This window comes from Lineus longissimus, chromosome 14 (genome assembly GCF_910592395.1).
Source record: "Lineus longissimus chromosome 14, tnLinLong1.2, whole genome shotgun sequence".
Taxonomy (NCBI): Eukaryota; Metazoa; Nemertea; class Pilidiophora; order Heteronemertea; family Lineidae; genus Lineus; species Lineus longissimus.
In genome coordinates, this window is record NC_088321.1 from 4,787,379 (window position 1) to 4,804,707 (window position 17,329).

Sequence of the window (17,329 nt, forward strand, 5' to 3'; positions counted from 1 at the left end):
TAATCAGCAACCTGGGGTATACGGCAGCACAATATAAGATGGCTATTTTTAAACTTGACCAGCGCTATGGGGGGGAAACTCGTACACTAAAGAAATACTTAGATCGGTTGCTAACTTGGAAGGAGGTGTCCGAGGGTGACTTGCGAGCCTTAGAAGAATTGTCTAACCAGATGTGCGATGTAATCTCCAAACTCGGTGACACTGACCATGCCCGGGAGTTAATTGGTAACACCGTCTTGTATACTTTAGTGAAGCAAAAGGTTCCACACTCTCTCCTAGTGAAGTATGCAGAGCAGCGCAGTACAAATGCCCAGGATGGTTTGGCTGTATTCACGAAGTGGTTCAACCGGCAAGTTTGCTTGATGTTGGAGATGTCCGAGCTGCGTGCTCCTCGTACCAAGGAAAAACAGCCACAGCCACACAGTAAGAGAAAGTCTGAGAGTAATAAAAGCCATTCTTATGCCGTTTCAGCCACTGACTCTAAGAAGACAACTACTTCCCAGTCGAAGCCTGCCGAACAGAAGAATGACAAGCGCCAGGGAACAGAGTTCGAATGCCCGTTATGCAAGGGCAGTCATCATGTGGTGAGATGCCAGTTGTGGAAGCCAGCCTCCACCGAAGAGCGATGGAAAATAGCGAAGGAAAAAGCCTTATGTTACAAGTGCCTGTGTGGGAAACACATGGCGAAGAATTGCACGAAGGAGCCCCGGAAGTGCGAGATAGACGGATGCCAGCGGACCCACCATCGACATCTGCACAAGAAAGAAACCAAGACAGAAGCTGCCAAGAAGAACACACCTGAGCCTGTTGGGTGTTTTGGAATTGCTGGGAATGGTCAGGTACGTCTGAATAAAGTATCATTAAGAGTTTTACCTGTTCTTGTTGCAGATGTTGATGGTCAGATGAGAAGATTGAACGCCTTCCTCGATGATGGGTCCGACTCCTCCTACGTTCGTCGATCCGTCCTGTCTGAGCTGGGGATTTCCAGAATTGAGGACCACACGATCACCATGTCAACTATGACGACGACTGGTACAAAGGTCAAGAGTGGTACAGTAACCCTGTCGGTGGAGAGTTTGAATGGCAACCTAAGGGTAAGACTGGGCTGTAGAATTTTGGATCGCCTATGCGAGGGGGTGCGTCCTCAGAATTGGGGCATGAACAAAAATAGATGGTCTCATTTGGCAGATATTGACTTCCCGAGAATTGATGGTGCAGAGACTGTAGACATAGTAATAGGATCCGATCATCCCGAGCTGACGATGTCTTTAGAGGAGGTCGCAGGACAACCAGGAGAGCCGGTAGCACGTCTTACTCCCCTTGGTTGGACTTGCACTGGGATGCTAGGGACGTCTTCCCAGGACCAGGATGAGATAGGTGGCTATGCAGCCACTTGTTCAGTTATGTCAGATATTCACTTAGATAGCTGTTTACGTGCGTTATGGAACCAAGATTTGATGACCGATGGTAAAGAGACAGAGTTTACACCCGAAGAGCAGAGGATTATAGATGGTGTTGAAGCTTCAAAGGTGTACCACAGGGAGCAGGGATGTTACGAGGTTTCCATCCCATGGATAGATGGCAGTCCGGAACTTCCATGTAACTACGAGATCGCCCGTCGCCGCCTGGTGTCCTTGGAGAGAACCTTGATGAAGAAACCGAAACTGGCGGAGAAGTACAAAGACGGGATGAAGCAAAACATCGAGAAGGGATACCTGAAAAAGGTGCCAGATGCAGACATTGCTACTGGGTGGTATCTTCCGCACTTTCCAGTGGTTCGGGAGGACAAGGAGACTACGAAGGTGAGGATAGTGTTTGATTCTGCAGCCCAGTATCAAGGAGTCTCCTTGAATGATAAGATGCATGCTGGTCCCAAGCTTCAAAGAGAAATCTTCGACATCTTGGTGAGATTTCGCGTGGGTCAAGTTGGTCTGGCTGGAGACATCAAGGAGATGTTCTCCCAAGTTTTGCTGTCTGAGAGAGATCGCAAATTTCACAGAATCTTATGGAGAGATCTAAATGTCTCACAAGCCGTTGAAGTTTATGAGTCGACCAGACTAACTTTTGGGGATAAAGCGTCTCCTTTTTTTGCCATGCATGTCTTGCAGACTCACGCCAGAGATCACCAGGATGTGTGCCCAGCTGTTGCCTTTGTGTGCCTGTACTGCACATATATGGATGATGCGATTACCTCGATTGATGGGACTTGGGAGGCCAAACAGCTACGGAAAGATTTGGCTGCCGTTTTGATTAAGGCCGGATTCTACATTCGGAGATGGTGCAGTAACGTCCTACTGGCATTGGAGGGAGTACCTGCCGAAGATAGAGCTAGTGGACAGTTGGAGGTGAGCGATTCCACTTTACCAAGCATCAAGACGTTGGGGATCAGGTGGGATGCCGAGCCTGACTGTTTTGGGTTTGCTGCCCAGAAGATTGTCGTCCCAGAGGTCGTTACCAAGAGGTCGCTGTTGAGTCGCATTGCTACACTGTTCGATCCCTTACAGTGGTTGGCACCTTTCACCATCCGTGTAAAGATGACGTTACAGCAGTCCTGGGTTTTGGGATTGGGCTGGGATGAACCTATGCCTGAGGCCCTGGTGATAGAAGCAACAGAATGGTTCGAGGAGTTACCGAGGATAGAACAGCTAGTCATCCCAAGGCGATACTTTACCCAGCCATCAAATGAGGGAGTTGTTACCATTCACACTTTTTCCGATGCCAGTTCGAAAGCATATGCCGCCGTGAGTTATGCCCGTTATGTCTCAGCTGGCGGAGAGATAGAGCTGTCATTGGTCGCAGCAAAAGCCAGAGTCGCGCCCTTGAGAGCAGTGAGTATTCCGCGACTTGAATTGATGGGAGCCGTGCTAGGCTATAGACTCACGCTGAAGATTACTACCTTGCTGAAGTGTCCAATAGAAAAGGCAACATTTTGGACCGACTCACTAGATGTGGTTCATTGGGTACGGAATCAGTCGAGGCGATTTAAGCCGTTTGTGGCCAATCGTATTGCTGAGTTGCAAACTGAATCTAATCCTCACCAATGGCGTTTTGTTCCAGGCAAAGAGAATCCTGCAGATGTAGCCACGAGAGGGATGTCGGTGGAGGATCTGACCAGTCCGAATGTATGGTTCCAGGGCCCGGAATTCTTACATAAGGAAGAGAGCCAGTGGCCAACGTGTAAGACTCTGATCAACCCTACAGACCAAGCTGTAATCGAGTCTTCCAAGTCGTGTGTGCAGACAAATGCCATGGTTGCAGTTTCAACACCAGAACTTCTCGAAAGAATGAACTACACCAAGTACTCCACATGGAATCGATTGGTACGTGTGATGGCTTGGATGATAAGGTTTGTCCACATTGTTAGAGGAGGACCTCAGCAGAGGGTGAATCGACAGGAACCTGACAAGAATGGGTGCAATTCCAGCGAGTTAGATGGGTCTGATCGACAGTATGATGGTCACACTTCAAAATGTAAGAATTCCGGTGATAGACAAGCTGATACTGCAAAAATTCCGAATGATGCCTTATCACGTGACGAGTACCAAGAATCTGAGCTCGCCATTGTGAGAATGGTACAGCGGGCCTGCCTGTTTGAAGACTACAACGCGTTGCTGGTAGGTAATAGTGCGAGGGTGATGAAGAAAAGCGCATTAAGAAGTCTTAACCCATTCCTAGATGCTGATGGTGTGATGAGAGTGGGAGGTCGTTTGCAGCATGCCGACCTACCATACGATGTTAGACATCCAATCATTCTTCCTAGTTCACATCACATTTCAGTACTGATTGTGAGAAGAGCCCACCTGTATGCCGGGCATTCACGTGGAGTGAATGCTACCCTGGCTGATATAAGGCTGCGATTTTGGATCTTGAATGGGCGAGAAGCCGTCAAAAAGGTGGCTTATTGCTGTTACCAGTGTAGAAAGATGAAGGAACAACCAGCAACCCAGATGATGGCTCCGCTACCAGCCTCCAGAGTTATGATGTCTCTCAGGGCCTTCTCCTACTGCGGTGTTGATTTTGCTGGCCCCTTTGTTACTAAGATCACTAGATTCAAATCTGCTAAGAGGTACATGTGTTTGTTTACTTGTTTGCAGACTAGAGGCGTTCACTTGGAGATGGCCTACTCGTTGGATACGGATGGATTCTTGATGGCCTTTTCAAGAATGGTGGCACGCAGAGGAAAACCGATAGAAGTCGTCAGTGATAACGGAGGGTGCTTGGTAAAAGGAGAGAGTACCCTGAGAGAATTCGTGGAGGGCATGGATCGGACGAAGATAGTCGACTCTGTGAGTAATCAGGGCATCCGTTGGAAGTTCAACCCTCCGTATGGCTCCCACCATGGTGGGGTGTTTGAGTCGCTCATTAAGTCTGCCAAGAAAGCCTTGTATTCGATTTTTGGAGAAGCCCGCCTGACTGACGAAGAGTTGCTGACAGGGATTGTCGAAGTAGAAGGTATGCTGAACTCCAGGCCGTTGACGTATGTTAGCTCCGACCCTAAAGATTTAGAAGTGTTGACGCCTAATCATTTCCTGGTAGGACAGTGCGGTGGACAGTTGGCTCCCCAGATCGTGGATGAGACTGACTACAACCCACGACATCGATGGCGCCTAGTCCAAGACATGTTGTACAGGTTCTGGGTTAGATGGCAGAAGGAGTATTTGACTCTCCAACAGCAGAGAGGAAAATGGAGAGAAGTCCATTCTGATTTGGCAGTCGATGATGTCGTTGTCCTGCAGGAGCAAGGTTGCCCCCGTTGGAGCTGGCCGATTGGAAAAGTCACTGAAGTAGAGAGAGGTTCTGATGGTCATATAAGAACAGCGACAGTCTTGTCCAGAGGAAAAACGTATCGACGTCCTATCACGCGCCTTGTTCCGTTGATTGCAGCCGATGGTGAGACGACTACCGAAAAAGCAGACGACAAGAAGTAGGTTAAGTTCTGAGGAACTGTATGTATATATATATTGTGACATGGCTAACTCGGATCATGTCACGGGGAGGGGTGTTGTGACGATCAGTGATCGTTTGTTATTGCGATCAGCTGACTTCTCCCTTGACCCGGTTTGACCCCGTTATTGTATTATTATTTCCGCGCCAAAAAATTGTTTACCGAGATTTTGCGAGATGTTGGCGAGACTTAGGTAACACCCATGGGCATGTGTGTTCAAGACAGCACTTCGACTCCGTCCGCGATTGAGTGAGGATCGCCGCCGGTTCTGTACTATTCTATAGATGACAACGCCCAGAAGTTCGTAGCGAGATGGTTGAAATGGTTGAAATGGTTGAAGCAGCGTTGAAATGGTGGTAACGTTTTTATGATTGATTCACGCCGTACTTTACCGATAGAATGGAAAATGCCATAATTTTACCGGTGTGAAGCCTTTCACGCTTTACGTACATTTGTATACGGCCGATGCACTGACCGTGTGTATCGTGCTGGGTTTGTAAACGTATCACCAGTTTGTGTGTTCCTCTCGCTAATGTATAGCTATCTGTGCATTTAATTGACATGGTTTTCTATAGTTTGAGAAGGGGTCTAAAAGGGGGGTGTATTAATGTTTGAAGGTGCATTCTGGTCTTTGCGGACCAGGTGCTTCGAATAGGCTCGCGTAGATCAGGTCGACCTGAGCAACTTTCCACTCCACTCTTTTAGGCCTATTTTCGATGAATGGGCTGTAATGTTGTTGATTCTCGGTTAGAATGAATCGTTATCGTTTAGTATTTTAGTCCATTGGTGTTATTGGACATACTCGAACCTGTTATATAGACTTTAATAATTATAGACCGTGCGAACGGATTTTTCTGGAAAACCATTATATAAAAACCCAGTTGTATTTTGGGACTAAAAAGATGTTGTGTTAACCCACGTTTTAATCTGTGTATGTTGAATTCAGGTGACTGTTTGATAGTTATATAGTTAGAAGCCAGTGGGTGTGATTCCATCACTGTCTCTCCGCTTACGCCAGAAGCCGTGTTGACGATTTGGACGAATCCGCCCTGCAGAGATCGAGAAGGACGAGGCCTTGCTGTTGACGTCCCTCCCCGTTTATAGAATACCCGTGGCGGTATAGTATTCTTAATTTACTGGCTAGTTTATTGTTACGACCTGCCGGCTAGTTAGGACTAGTCTGTTGCCATCTGGGCAGAACCGGTTGAGTCGAAGTCATTTATATAGTCCTAGCTAGCGGTCAGGTTGCTTCAGTCAGCCTGAGTCAATGTTACAGACTGTTTGTGTTGTAGCACGCTTTGAGTTGTGAGAAGCATTTTAGTATATATCCCTTAGCGGAAAAAACTTGTATTGATATATTCCCCTTGGTGGGAAGATAATTTGATATATATATATAATCTACTACGCCCTTCTACTGACGTTCCGGGCTGGAAGACCGAAGTCTGCAATCAAACACGAGACGGAGGATAGCCTGTTGTAGATGCCGGAGAAGAGACACCGCAATCGTGTGTAAAACTAGTACGGAGCCGCTGGCTCTAGGCTGAAACATTTACAGCTATAGTGAATTGTAGGTATCTTATGATAGCTTGTACCATATAGATATACAGTCCTCTTCATAAAGTAATTAACCTCTGGCATAGTTCTTATCGTCATCTTGTCAATTCGTTGATCGCCAGAACATGGTCTCTCCGACCGGATTATTTTGATTGCTCCTTTGTTATTCATTGATGATTGAGATACCTACAATTTACACTTTCTCTGTGAAGTCAGTAGTTGTTGGATGACCGTGGTGCTTTGATGCACTGTTACCAAGATATTGAGAGTATTACTGCCGTTATTTGAGGGTCAATTGTACATCCTAGTATTCCCAATACTGCATAGTATTAGCAGTGGAGTTCGTATATAGTGTGCATCCACGTATATTTGGTGTACATTGTGAATTTGCAGTTGGTATAAGCGATGTCTGGTGCTGTTCGGAGGTCGACGCGAATCAAGAAGAAGCCTGCATATCTTCAAGATTACGAGTGGGAAAATATCCGAGAAGATCAACCTGAGATGGAACCGAAGCAGCCACAAACATTGGATCTCCGTCCAGGTGAGGTACTTGAAACACAACCTTCGACCACGTCACAACCCGGTAGTAAGATGACCGCGGCAACTACGTCTGGAACCAGTAATAGAGGGCAGTTTGCTGCTGCTTTCGACCCTGAGAACTCGGACGCGATTGCTTGTTGGTTAGAAGATGAGCGGCAGTTGTTAGGTGCCAGAATTAATGACATGTCGTCTGAGTTGAGAAAGCTTTTAGGAGATCGTGGTAGTAGAACTAAGATGCAGAGATTGGTAGAACGCTTGAAGTCATCTTCTCGTGATGTTTATTCTGTAGTTGACAGACTGACACAGTTGACTACGAGCGTGGACCGGATGAAGCGCCTTGTAGACTGGGGCCGTCAGGCTAATAGCATCGTCGAGCAGTTAGAAGATGAGGTCATCGACCAGATTGAAGAGCGTGCAGACGAGGCTCCTTCAATGACGCCGTCATTGCTTGCTCAGGGTGACCCAGACACCAGACACCAGAAACCAGAAGAAGATAATCTTCCTGAAGATGAAGAAGATGAAGACGACTTTGATGACGCGAAGAGTGACCAGTCACATCAGTCAACGCAGTCTAACCGTTCACAGTTGGCGAAAGTAAAGGCAGAGTTGGCGATGCTGAAGGTCAAACAAGAGAAGCAGAGGTACGTCGAACAGCTGCGCATCCAGGAAGCTCAACAGAAGTTGGCCTTGGCGAAGGTCGAGGATGAGGCTGAGAGCGCGAAGTTAGAGGCTCAGCTGCTGGCCGAGTTGGATGGCAGAGGCATCGCTAAGCCTACCATGCCTACCAAGCCTGTCGTCTTCACGTTACCGCCTAGAAAGCAAAGAGCGACTCAATTTTTTCCTGTAGATTTCAGCCCAGCAGGGGAAAAGCACCAGATGACCAAGAGACGGTCTGCATCCGCACACAATAGTTGGATCCAGCAGGTTCAAGCTCAGGACCTGGCGAGCTTGAAGTTTCCTATCCTATCCAGCAGTAATGAGAAGGTGGGTGAGAAGCCTGTTTTGCAGCCCTTTGGTGTCCTAGCAGCTTCAAAGTTGAACCCGATTGACGAGTTAGTGCAGTCGATTGAGGAATCTACACCGATGCCAAGACCACAGCATTCCTCCACTCCAGCCAAAGATGTTCCAGAAGTTACACCTGCCGAGACGAAAGAGATACAGCGCTTCTTCCAGGGTCTGGCAAAACCTCATCTACCGAAATTCGATGGCAACAGAGACCGATTCGAAGACTGGAGGGCGCAGTACGAAGTATTTGTTGAACAATCTCAGGTACCAGTAAAATTCAAGATGATAATGTTGAAAAATGCCTTGTCGGGTCATCCCCTTAGGTTAATCAGCAACCTGGGGTATACGGCAGCACAATATAAGATGGCTATTTTTAAACTTGACCAGCGCTATGGGGGGGAAACTCGTACACTAAAGAAATACTTAGATCGGTTGCTAACTTGGAAGGAGGTGTCCGAGGGTGACTTGCGAGCCTTAGAAGAATTGTCTAACCAGATGTGCGATGTAATCTCCAAACTCGGTGACACTGACCATGCCCGGGAGTTAATTGGTAACACCGTCTTGTATACTTTAGTGAAGCAAAAGGTTCCACACTCTCTCCTAGTGAAGTATGCAGAGCAGCGCAGTACAAATGCCCAGGATGGTTTGGCTGTATTCACGAAGTGGTTCAACCGGCAAGTTTGCTTGATGTTGGAGATGTCCGAGCTGCGTGCTCCTCGTACCAAGGAAAAACAGCCACAGCCACACAGTAAGAGAAAGTCTGAGAGTAATAAAAGCCATTCTTATGCCGTTTCAGCCACTGACTCTAAGAAGACAACTACTTCCCAGTCGAAGCCTGCCGAACAGAAGAATGACAAGCGCCAGGGAACAGAGTTCGAATGCCCGTTATGCAAGGGCAGTCATCATGTGGTGAGATGCCAGTTGTGGAAGCCAGCCTCCACCGAAGAGCGATGGAAAATAGCGAAGGAAAAAGCCTTATGTTACAAGTGCCTGTGTGGGAAACACATGGCGAAGAATTGCACGAAGGAGCCCCGGAAGTGCGAGATAGACGGATGCCAGCGGACCCACCATCGACATCTGCACAAGAAAGAAACCAAGACAGAAGCTGCCAAGAAGAACACACCTGAGCCTGTTGGGTGTTTTGGAATTGCTGGGAATGGTCAGGTACGTCTGAATAAAGTATCATTAAGAGTTTTACCTGTTCTTGTTGCAGATGTTGATGGTCAGATGAGAAGATTGAACGCCTTCCTCGATGATGGGTCCGACTCCTCCTACGTTCGTCGATCCGTCCTGTCTGAGCTGGGGATTTCCAGAATTGAGGACCACACGATCACCATGTCAACTATGACGACGACTGGTACAAAGGTCAAGAGTGGTACAGTAACCCTGTCGGTGGAGAGTTTGAATGGCAACCTAAGGGTAAGACTGGGCTGTAGAATTTTGGATCGCCTATGCGAGGGGGTGCGTCCTCAGAATTGGGGCATGAACAAAAATAGATGGTCTCATTTGGCAGATATTGACTTCCCGAGAATTGATGGTGCAGAGACTGTAGACATAGTAATAGGATCCGATCATCCCGAGCTGACGATGTCTTTAGAGGAGGTCGCAGGACAACCAGGAGAGCCGGTAGCACGTCTTACTCCCCTTGGTTGGACTTGCACTGGGATGCTAGGGACGTCTTCCCAGGACCAGGATGAGATAGGTGGCTATGCAGCCACTTGTTCAGTTATGTCAGATATTCACTTAGATAGCTGTTTACGTGCGTTATGGAACCAAGATTTGATGACCGATGGTAAAGAGACAGAGTTTACACCCGAAGAGCAGAGGATTATAGATGGTGTTGAAGCTTCAAAGGTGTACCACAGGGAGCAGGGATGTTACGAGGTTTCCATCCCATGGATAGATGGCAGTCCGGAACTTCCATGTAACTACGAGATCGCCCGTCGCCGCCTGGTGTCCTTGGAGAGAACCTTGATGAAGAAACCGAAACTGGCGGAGAAGTACAAAGACGGGATGAAGCAAAACATCGAGAAGGGATACCTGAAAAAGGTGCCAGATGCAGACATTGCTACTGGGTGGTATCTTCCGCACTTTCCAGTGGTTCGGGAGGACAAGGAGACTACGAAGGTGAGGATAGTGTTTGATTCTGCAGCCCAGTATCAAGGAGTCTCCTTGAATGATAAGATGCATGCTGGTCCCAAGCTTCAAAGAGAAATCTTCGACATCTTGGTGAGATTTCGCGTGGGTCAAGTTGGTCTGGCTGGAGACATCAAGGAGATGTTCTCCCAAGTTTTGCTGTCTGAGAGAGATCGCAAATTTCACAGAATCTTATGGAGAGATCTAAATGTCTCACAAGCCGTTGAAGTTTATGAGTCGACCAGACTAACTTTTGGGGATAAAGCGTCTCCTTTTTTTGCCATGCATGTCTTGCAGACTCACGCCAGAGATCACCAGGATGTGTGCCCAGCTGTTGCCTTTGTGTGCCTGTACTGCACATATATGGATGATGCGATTACCTCGATTGATGGGACTTGGGAGGCCAAACAGCTACGGAAAGATTTGGCTGCCGTTTTGATTAAGGCCGGATTCTACATTCGGAGATGGTGCAGTAACGTCCTACTGGCATTGGAGGGAGTACCTGCCGAAGATAGAGCTAGTGGACAGTTGGAGGTGAGCGATTCCACTTTACCAAGCATCAAGACGTTGGGGATCAGGTGGGATGCCGAGCCTGACTGTTTTGGGTTTGCTGCCCAGAAGATTGTCGTCCCAGAGGTCGTTACCAAGAGGTCGCTGTTGAGTCGCATTGCTACACTGTTCGATCCCTTACAGTGGTTGGCACCTTTCACCATCCGTGTAAAGATGACGTTACAGCAGTCCTGGGTTTTGGGATTGGGCTGGGATGAACCTATGCCTGAGGCCCTGGTGATAGAAGCAACAGAATGGTTCGAGGAGTTACCGAGGATAGAACAGCTAGTCATCCCAAGGCGATACTTTACCCAGCCATCAAATGAGGGAGTTGTTACCATTCACACTTTTTCCGATGCCAGTTCGAAAGCATATGCCGCCGTGAGTTATGCCCGTTATGTCTCAGCTGGCGGAGAGATAGAGCTGTCATTGGTCGCAGCAAAAGCCAGAGTCGCGCCCTTGAGAGCAGTGAGTATTCCGCGACTTGAATTGATGGGAGCCGTGCTAGGCTATAGACTCACGCTGAAGATTACTACCTTGCTGAAGTGTCCAATAGAAAAGGCAACATTTTGGACCGACTCACTAGATGTGGTTCATTGGGTACGGAATCAGTCGAGGCGATTTAAGCCGTTTGTGGCCAATCGTATTGCTGAGTTGCAAACTGAATCTAATCCTCACCAATGGCGTTTTGTTCCAGGCAAAGAGAATCCTGCAGATGTAGCCACGAGAGGGATGTCGGTGGAGGATCTGACCAGTCCGAATGTATGGTTCCAGGGCCCGGAATTCTTACATAAGGAAGAGAGCCAGTGGCCAACGTGTAAGACTCTGATCAACCCTACAGACCAAGCTGTAATCGAGTCTTCCAAGTCGTGTGTGCAGACAAATGCCATGGTTGCAGTTTCAACACCAGAACTTCTCGAAAGAATGAACTACACCAAGTACTCCACATGGAATCGATTGGTACGTGTGATGGCTTGGATGATAAGGTTTGTCCACATTGTTAGAGGAGGACCTCAGCAGAGGGTGAATCGACAGGAACCTGACAAGAATGGGTGCAATTCCAGCGAGTTAGATGGGTCTGATCGACAGTATGATGGTCACACTTCAAAATGTAAGAATTCCGGTGATAGACAAGCTGATACTGCAAAAATTCCGAATGATGCCTTATCACGTGACGAGTACCAAGAATCTGAGCTCGCCATTGTGAGAATGGTACAGCGGGCCTGCCTGTTTGAAGACTACAACGCGTTGCTGGTAGGTAATAGTGCGAGGGTGATGAAGAAAAGCGCATTAAGAAGTCTTAACCCATTCCTAGATGCTGATGGTGTGATGAGAGTGGGAGGTCGTTTGCAGCATGCCGACCTACCATACGATGTTAGACATCCAATCATTCTTCCTAGTTCACATCACATTTCAGTACTGATTGTGAGAAGAGCCCACCTGTATGCCGGGCATTCACGTGGAGTGAATGCTACCCTGGCTGATATAAGGCTGCGATTTTGGATCTTGAATGGGCGAGAAGCCGTCAAAAAGGTGGCTTATTGCTGTTACCAGTGTAGAAAGATGAAGGAACAACCAGCAACCCAGATGATGGCTCCGCTACCAGCCTCCAGAGTTATGATGTCTCTCAGGGCCTTCTCCTACTGCGGTGTTGATTTTGCTGGCCCCTTTGTTACTAAGATCACTAGATTCAAATCTGCTAAGAGGTACATGTGTTTGTTTACTTGTTTGCAGACTAGAGGCGTTCACTTGGAGATGGCCTACTCGTTGGATACGGATGGATTCTTGATGGCCTTTTCAAGAATGGTGGCACGCAGAGGAAAACCGATAGAAGTCGTCAGTGATAACGGAGGGTGCTTGGTAAAAGGAGAGAGTACCCTGAGAGAATTCGTGGAGGGCATGGATCGGACGAAGATAGTCGACTCTGTGAGTAATCAGGGCATCCGTTGGAAGTTCAACCCTCCGTATGGCTCCCACCATGGTGGGGTGTTTGAGTCGCTCATTAAGTCTGCCAAGAAAGCCTTGTATTCGATTTTTGGAGAAGCCCGCCTGACTGACGAAGAGTTGCTGACAGGGATTGTCGAAGTAGAAGGTATGCTGAACTCCAGGCCGTTGACGTATGTTAGCTCCGACCCTAAAGATTTAGAAGTGTTGACGCCTAATCATTTCCTGGTAGGACAGTGCGGTGGACAGTTGGCTCCCCAGATCGTGGATGAGACTGACTACAACCCACGACATCGATGGCGCCTAGTCCAAGACATGTTGTACAGGTTCTGGGTTAGATGGCAGAAGGAGTATTTGACTCTCCAACAGCAGAGAGGAAAATGGAGAGAAGTCCATTCTGATTTGGCAGTCGATGATGTCGTTGTCCTGCAGGAGCAAGGTTGCCCCCGTTGGAGCTGGCCGATTGGAAAAGTCACTGAAGTAGAGAGAGGTTCTGATGGTCATATAAGAACAGCGACAGTCTTGTCCAGAGGAAAAACGTATCGACGTCCTATCACGCGCCTTGTTCCGTTGATTGCAGCCGATGGTGAGACGACTACCGAAAAAGCAGACGACAAGAAGTAGGTTAAGTTCTGAGGAACTGTATGTATATATATATTGTGACATGGCTAACTCGGATCATGTCACGGGGAGGGGTGTTGTGACGATCAGTGATCGTTTGTTATTGCGATCAGCTGACTTCTCCCTTGACCCGGTTTGACCCCGTTATTGTATTATTATTTCCGCGCCAAAAAATTGTTTACCGAGATTTTGCGAGATGTTGGCGAGACTTAGGTAACACCCATGGGCATGTGTGTTCAAGACAGCACTTCGACTCCGTCCGCGATTGAGTGAGGATCGCCGCCGGTTCTGTACTATTCTATAGATGACAACGCCCAGAAGTTCGTAGCGAGATGGTTGAAATGGTTGAAATGGTTGAAGCAGCGTTGAAATGGTGGTAACGTTTTTATGATTGATTCACGCCGTACTTTACCGATAGAATGGAAAATGCCATAATTTTACCGGTGTGAAGCCTTTCACGCTTTACGTACATTTGTATACGGCCGATGCACTGACCGTGTGTATCGTGCTGGGTTTGTAAACGTATCACCAGTTTGTGTGTTCCTCTCGCTAATGTATAGCTATCTGTGCATTTAATTGACATGGTTTTCTATAGTTTGAGAAGGGGTCTAAAAGGGGGGTGTATTAATGTTTGAAGGTGCATTCTGGTCTTTGCGGACCAGGTGCTTCGAATAGGCTCGCGTAGATCAGGTCGACCTGAGCAACTTTCCACTCCACTCTTTTAGGCCTATTTTCGATGAATGGGCTGTAATGTTGTTGATTCTCGGTTAGAATGAATCGTTATCGTTTAGTATTTTAGTCCATTGGTGTTATTGGACATACTCGAACCTGTTATATAGACTTTAATAATTATAGACCGTGCGAACGGATTTTTCTGGAAAACCATTATATAAAAACCCAGTTGTATTTTGGGACTAAAAAGATGTTGTGTTAACCCACGTTTTAATCTGTGTATGTTGAATTCAGGTGACTGTTTGATAGTTATATAGTTAGAAGCCAGTGGGTGTGATTCCATCACTGTCTCTCCGCTTACGCCAGAAGCCGTGTTGACGATTTGGACGAATCCGCCCTGCAGAGATCGAGAAGGACGAGGCCTTGCTGTTGACGTCCCTCCCCGTTTATAGAATACCCGTGGCGGTATAGTATTCTTAATTTACTGGCTAGTTTATTGTTACGACCTGCCGGCTAGTTAGGACTAGTCTGTTGCCATCTGGGCAGAACCGGTTGAGTCGAAGTCATTTATATAGTCCTAGCTAGCGGTCAGGTTGCTTCAGTCAGCCTGAGTCAATGTTACAGACTGTTTGTGTTGTAGCACGCTTTGAGTTGTGAGAAGCATTTTAGTATATATCCCTTAGCGGAAAAAACTTGTATTGATATATTCCCCTTGGTGGGAAGATAATTTGATATATATATATAATCTACTACGCCCTTCTACTGACGTTCCGGGCTGGAAGACCGAAGTCTGCAATCAAACACGAGACGGAGGATAGCCTGTTGTAGATGCCGGAGAAGAGACACCGCAATCGTGTGTAAAACTAGTACGGAGCCGCTGGCTCTAGGCTGAAACATTTACAGCTATAGTGAATTGTAGGTATCTTATGATAGCTTGTACCATATAGATATACAGTCCTCTTCATAAAGTAATTAACCTCTGGCATAGTTCTTATCGTCATCTTGTCAATTCGTTGATCGCCAGAACAATCAATCTGAAATTATGACATATGAGCACTATATATCATCCTCAACAGCAATAATGCACTGTACAGATGTAAAACACCACGTGACATCCTCATCTTTTGTGATGCAATTGCAGTCCATGTTAACCCCTTCTTCAAGTTCTTGTCCTTGTTCCATGGTCAACTTCTTGCTATGGCTTTTCATGATCGTGAGGTGAGCGTGCCGCCCGGCGCCATATTTATTATAAAGGTCAGGGGCCGGGGTCGAGGGGGCACAGTATGGAAGTACCGGTAATTTACTTCCATGATGAATCCATGGACACAGCGACAGGTTAGCTAGCGAGGAGGCTTGACAAGGGCAAGGCCGTGTTGCCAATTTCAATGCCCTTTTTTGGCATGACTGTAAAGTGTAAGTTAGTATTAGTAAGGCCAGCCTAGAATTAGATGTAGGCCTACTAACCAGCACATGTCAGGGTTTCCCCCAGAGGGGCGGCAAGGGGGGCAGTTGCCCCCCCTAAATTGTCCAAAAACAGGCAAAATTTGTTGTTTTGACCAGGATTTTCTACAAAATTATGGTTTTGCCCCCCCTTGAATTTATTTCTGGCAGAAACACTGCATGTAGCCTACACAATACACAGAAAAGATGGAGCGGAGTAGGCGATGTAGGCTACACAATACAATGCCGTAGGGCCTATGGCATGTATGGTACAAATGTACACACACAGTGCAGTCACAGAGCATGCATGCATGCATGCTGACCGACTCTGTTACTTACTGTCGCTGAAAGGGTGGATGTCGTCCTGGGTGCCGACAATGGTATTAGGTTCGAGAACGACTGGACAATAAGCATGATAAGCCCATGACACTAGACAAACAGCACCCAGCTTCTTTTTGCCTGGCTTACGGATCATAGGGACGACGTTTCTTGCAATCTCGCGCCATGGTACTTGCGGCGTTAGGTCTCACTAGCCAGTGCAATGGCCGGGCCTACCTGGCTCCACAAATGGCGCGACGTCATTTCATGCATACCCCTGTTCAAGTGGCTGTCGACCTTGCAGTATATCACTCTCACACATAAACCTATACATTTCTAAATAGCTTGTCGCTTCTAGAATACATCTGGCCAGCTTTCATTGTTATCAAGTAATTCAGTCATGAGAACATGGGGGGCAGCACAATACATGAGACACCCTGTACATCGATGAAAATTTTGAAAATTTCACCTTGCCGCCTTATAACTTGACAATTAACATGGATGGTGAAATAATATTTTTATAAACTTCTACTTATCACCTTGAGAAAGCCAAATAATAACAATTTTAAATTTTGATACCAAAATAGGGTGCCGTTGCGGCTTTTCTTTGAGCATTTTGACCGCGAAGTCTCACCTTGAGAACATGTGCACTCTGACAGGAACCAGTTCTTGTCAACATCCGATTGAGCTATAAATAGCATGCGAGGCCGACGCACATCCCAAGTTCAGTGTACACATACGTCGGCAACAGCAGTAATATGTAAAGTCACAGACTTAGTGCACCCCCTTTATGTCGGGGGAGCTCCCCCGAACCCCCCTACGAGCATATGTTAAGTGCGAGCTCTAACAACTACAGCTGTTACAATGGGGGGAGACACCCCCCCAAACCCCCATCCGTCGACATAGGTTTTAACCAGTGCGTTGGGGAAAGCCCCCCCCCCCCCAAACCCCCCGGTGGACAGTCAACTAGCCCTTCTGTGTCATTTACCGCTGGGGGGGGGGGCGATGGATGTCATCTGTACTTGTGATAGTTGTGCAAATAAAGAATTTGAATTTGAATTTGATATTATCCAGTGCAATGGGGGCTATTGCCATTGGACAGTCAATTAACCCTTCCGTGTACCCACTCACTGGGTGATTTTGAGCCTATAGGCCTGCCATTATGACATCAAATGAATTGGTTTAAATTGTCTTTGGACTTGGTTGTGACTGCCAAGTCAAGCGCCAGTGCCACAAAATGCCAAAAATAGTTATTGCGAAAGGTTGTGTTATGGAAAAAAGTCTCTATGTATGTTCTGAATGGTAATAATGATCAATTGAATTGGTTTACTGCTGTTAAAATTACTAAATATTGCAATAAATTTGGGAAATTTGAAAGGAAGAATCGAAATCGTGTCTTCATTCGTGTGCGGACGCCACTGAAGCAGACGGCCGAAAGTAGTTTGATCTCTGTCCTCTAGGGTGCAGAATCTAGATGGTGTATATTGAGAGTTCGGCCAATTTGCCAACTGAGACTTGTTTCACGAATCTGCGCGAGTTTTGATTACAAATTACAAATTACAAATTACAAAAGTTTATTGAATCCGTATAAAATTTACATTTTAC